This window comes from Arachis hypogaea, chromosome 19, assembly GCF_003086295.3.
Source record: "Arachis hypogaea cultivar Tifrunner chromosome 19, arahy.Tifrunner.gnm2.J5K5, whole genome shotgun sequence".
NCBI classification, from domain to species: Eukaryota; Viridiplantae; Streptophyta; class Magnoliopsida; order Fabales; family Fabaceae; genus Arachis; species Arachis hypogaea.
Window position 1 is genome coordinate 84,418,213 of NC_092054.1, and position 5,155 is coordinate 84,423,367.

At 41.9% G+C, this 5,155-nt stretch overlaps 1 non-coding gene across 1 annotated transcript; it reads left to right on the top strand.

The window, feature by feature from the left end:
- The first annotated feature begins 4,682 nt into the window (after positions 1-4,682).
- On the top strand, positions 4,683-4,789 carry LOC112780651 (small nucleolar RNA R71). Its single transcript, XR_003191473.1, has one exon. It is a non-coding gene; the product is annotated as a small nucleolar RNA R71 (small nucleolar RNA).
- Positions 4,790-5,155: the final 366 nt, after the last annotated feature.

Below are 5,155 nucleotides of genomic sequence, written 5' to 3' on the forward strand. Positions count from 1 at the left end.
TATTGACTACAGAAGACTAAATACAGCCACCAGAAAGGATCATTTTTCTTTATCATTCATAGACCAGATGCTAGAGAGACTAGCAGATCATGAATACTACTGCTTTTTGGATGGCTATTTAGGTTACAACCAAATTGCAGTAGATCCTCAAGACAAAGAGAAAACAACATTCACATGTCCTTCTGGAGTATTTGCCTACAGAAGGATACCATTTGGTCTGTACAATGTACCTGCAACTTTTCAGAGGTGCATGCTCTCTATCTTTTCTGATATGGTAGAGAAATTCCTGGAAGTCTTCATGTTTGACTTCTCAGTATTTGGAGACTCATTTAGCTCCTGTCTTGACCATCTAGCACTTGTTTTAAAAAGGTGCCAAGAGACTAACTTGGTTTTAAACTGGGAGAAATGTCGCTTTATGGTGACTGAAGGAATTGTCCTTGGCCACAAAATTTCAAACAAGGGAATAGAGGTGGATCAAGCTAAGGTAGAGGTAATTGAAAAATTACCACCCCCTACCAATGTTAAGGCAATCAGAAGCTTTTTGGGGCATGCAGGATTCTATAGGAGGTTTATAAAGGATTTTTCAAAAATTACAAAACCACTGAGCAATCTGCTAGCTGCTGACACGCCATTTGTATTTGACACAGAGTGTCTGCAGGCGTTTAAAACTCTGAAAGCTAAGCTGGTCACAACACCAGTCATTTCTGCACCAGACTAGACATTACCATTCGAACTAATGTGTGATGCCAGTGACCATGCCATTGGTGCAGTACTGGGACAAAGGCATGACAAGCTTCTGCACGTCATTTACTATGCTAGCCGTGTTTTGAATGACGCACAGAAGAATTACACAACCACAGAAAAGGAGCTACTTCCAGTGGTTTATGCCATAGACAAGTTCAGATCATACTTAGTGGGATCAAAAGTGATTGTATACACTGACCATGCTGCTCTAAAATATCTCCTCACAAAGCAGGATTCAGAACCCAAACTCATAAGATGGGTGTTACTTCTGCAAGAGTTTGATATAAAAATAAGAGACAGAAAAGGGACAAAGAACCAAGTAGCTGATCACCTGTCCCGAATAGAACCAGTAGCAGGAGCGTCCCTCCCTTCTACTGAGATCTCTGAAACCTTTCCGGATGAGCAACTCTTTGCCATTCAGGAAGTACCATGGTTTGCAGACATTGTAAACTATAAAGCTGTGAAATTCATACCCAAGGAGTACAGCAAGTAGCAAACGAAAAAATTGATTACTCATGCAAAGTACTACTTGTGAGATGAACCATATCTCTTTAAGAGGTGTGAAGACGGAATGATCCGTAGATGCGTTCCTAGAGAAGAGGCACAGAAAATCCTATGGCATTGCCATGGATCACAATATGGAGGACATTTTGGAGGTGAGCGAACAACTACAAAGGTTCTCCAATGTGGCCTCTTTGATGAGGTTTGCATTTATCTTTGCTTCTGGGTTCGTGAGCCTTTGCCAATCCCTTTGTTCAATTTTCTCTCGAATCTGTAGGCACTCATCCTCGTTGAACTGGAATGTTAACTCAGGCAATATCTTTTTGAGTTTTATCCGTTCAAATTCGAGTTCATGGAATGCAGTTTTGAATCTCCCTTCATCGAAGGGGATGCTCTCCACCGGTTCCTTCCTCTTTTGTCTCTTGGAGCTTGATGATGCCATCAGTGGATTTTGAGATGTGAAGGTATTGAGAATTATTGGTTAATGATGGAATTCGGCCGGTTAAGATGAGGTGTAGTGAAGGGAGTGAGTGAGAGTGTTTTTGATGGGGTAAGAGGAGTTGGGTGCCAAAAGTGGGAACTGTAAAGGATGGAAATTGGAATGTGAAAGGGAGTATGGAATAAGAACCTCTTATATAGAGAAGTGGTGAGTAGATGAAAGGTGTAGATTGAATGTGTAGGCCTATGATGAACGGATGGGGTTTAGTATGGGATGGGCACAAGGATCATCAACTTTATGATGGGGTTGGTTCAGTTTCCAAGCATGTTCTTCTTCCAATGTTGCATGGCAACATTTCCCAATGCATTCCCCTTGAAGACATGTGTATAGTCCCCTCCTTTTGAAGTGGCCGAACCCTTCCTCCTTCAATTGTCCCATCAATTTCCCTACAAAACAAAAAAAATGTGATTAATGAATTTGTGGATAGTGGCGGCAAAATTTAAAAGGAAAAAATAACTACTTTTTAAAATTTTGTTGTTGTTAACTAACTAAGTGCCATTCATGAGTACAAACCAACTGACTAATTGATTATCCATGTATGCAACATTGGTGACACCAAACTTAGTTTGTGGCCATGTGGTGTAAAAGAAATTGTTCAAGGTTCTAAGAGTGACATGGTATGAATTGCATTCATGTTTTCTTAGTGTGCCTTGAACACCAAACTTGTTCTTCAGTCAAGTGTATGTCAAAGTTGATTTGGACTTCATGAACCTTGCATTATTAACTACTTTTTTAAAAGCATATAAAACATGGGTTGCCTCCCATGAAGCGCTTCTTTAGCATCACTAGCTTGACGTTCTGACTTTGTCAGGGTGGTTGGTAATGCTTCAAATCCTTCTCCCTTGCAGTAAATCTATCTCCATTGGCTTCATCAAGAATCTCCACATGTTCTAGGGAGAGAATTCTGTTGATGGTGAAAACTTTAGGTAGCTGGGATGGGATGGTGGGGAGATGAGGTGGGATAACTGGGAAATAAGCTGAGATCACTTTGTCCCCTGGAGAAAAATCCTCTGTAGGGATCTTATTGTTCCTCCACCTCCTTGGTGCCTTCTTCTTTGTTTCTTTTACTGTTGCCCTGCTCTTTGTGACCTCCTTTTCCAATGAAATTTTGTTGCTGGTCTCATATGACTCTGGTGGTTTAGGTTCCTCCTGGTTTTCTTTTTGCTGTGACAACTGCTGACTGTCTTGTTCATCAACCAAAGGGATTCGCAAGTGTACAACTTTTGCTTCAATGCTTGTTTCTTCCACCAATGCTTTGTTGTGATCTTCCCTTGGTTCCTTGTTTTCCTTATCTGCTTCTTGTGAGGGTTTAAAGACATTGAAAGTAAGTTGTTCATCATGTATCCTCAGTATTAGCTCTCCTCGCTCCATATCTATAAGCGCTCGGGCTGTAGCTAGGAACGGTCTTCCCAATATGATTGGGTGGAGGTGACTCTCTTCCATTTCCAATATAACAAAATTTGTGGGAAGGAAGTAGTTCCCAACCTTCACCAACACGTTTTCAACCACTCCTACTGCTTGTTTTTGAGTTTTGTCAGCCAGCCTGATGACTACGTCTGTGGGCATTAGCTCATTGATCTGCAGCTTCTTTATAAGGGATAAAGGCATTAAGTTGATGCTTGCTCCCAGGTCACAGAGTCCTTTATCAAAGATTGTTTCTCCTATGGCATAGGGGATGTGAAAACTCCCTGGGTCCTTCATTTTTGTAGGCAACTCTGGTTGAATGAGAGCACTGCACTCCTTATTCATCACTATTGTTTGCCCTCCTTTGAGTGAGCTTTTCCTGGTTAGCAACTCTTTCATATACTTAATGTATGAGGGCATTTGTTGGAGAGCCTTGATGAATGGTATGTTCACATGGAGAGATGCAAACATATCAAGGAATTTTGAGTATATTCTCTTTTCTACACCACCCTTGAGTATTTGGGGAAAAGGTGTATAGAGCCTCAGCAGCTCCTCCTGTGTAATTTTGGTTTCTTGGTGATCCTCTTCTTGTTTCTTTACTGAGGTGTCTCCCGATTGTTCTAAATGTTTGTTCAGCTCTTCCTCAGTCCCCTTATCACTTATAGTGACCATCTTGCAGTCTTTCCATCTTACTTTCTTTGCTTCACCTCTCGGGTTTTTCTCTGTGTCACTTGGAAAGCTGTTAGTAGGTTTGGGGATCTTCTCAGAGAGGTATCCCACTTGAAATTCCAACCTCTTGATGGTATCTCCCTGGTTCTTGATATTGGCTCGCACCTCCTCCTTGAACACTTTGTTATCTTGGATTTCCTTACATATGCCTTCAAGTAGAGTCTCAATCCTTGAGAGTGTATCTTCAGATGATGGTGAGTTGAGATTGGAGGGATGAGACGGGCCATTTTGGCTTTGGTATGGATGTTGATGTGTGTTGTTAGGTGGGTGCTGATATGATCTCTATGTGGAATGTTGGTGAGCTGCATTGTTGTTGGGGTTGTGGCGTCTCTGATCTTGGCCTTGATCTTGTTGATTTCCCCACTCAAAGTTTGGGTGGTTCCTCCAACCAGGATTGTAAGTCTTGGAGTATGGATCATGTGCCTGCTTGGGTGAGTTTTCAATGTAGTTGGCTTGTTCCTGATCACCCTCTGCCTCTGCATTTACTCCTTCTTGAGTTGCTGATGAGGTGGTGATTGCTGCTACTTGGTTTCTCTCCATCTTCTTGGTAAGGTCAGCTAGCTGCTTGGTAATTAGCTTGTTCTGGGCCAGCAGTGTATCCACGTTGTTTAGCTCCATTACTCCTCTAGTGTTCCCTCTTTCGGAGGCATAGAAGTAGTCATTCTCAGCTACAGTCTCAATGACATCTATGGTTTCTTCAATGGTCTTCTTCTTGTTCAAAGATCCCCCAGATGAGTGGTCTACTGCCTTCTTTGATTCGTAAGAAAGACCCTCATAGAAGATGTGTAACTGCACCCATTCATTGAACATATCTGGCGGGCACCTTCTTGTCAAGTCCTTAAACCTCTCCCATGCTTCATATAGAGTCTCACCATCTTGTTTCCTAAAAGTTTGAACCTCAGCTCTCAACCTATTGATTCTTTGAGGAGGATAGAATCTCGCCAAGAATTTGTTCACCATATCTTCCCAGGTTGTTAAGCTCTCCTTCGGGAAGGATTCCAGCCATTTTGATGCTTTGTCCTTAAGTGAAAAGGGGAACAGAAGTAGTCTGTAAGTGTCAGGATGAACACCATTAGACTTCACAGTATCACATATCCTCAGAAATGTGGTTAGGTATTGATTGGGGTCTTCTTGGACACTTCCTCCGAACGAACAGTTGTTCTGTACAAGGGTGATGAGTTGTGGCTTAAGTTCAAAGTTATTGGCATGTATGGTTAGCTTTTGGATGCTACTTCCACAGTTTCTTGGGTTTGGATTGATGTAAGATCTCTGAACTCT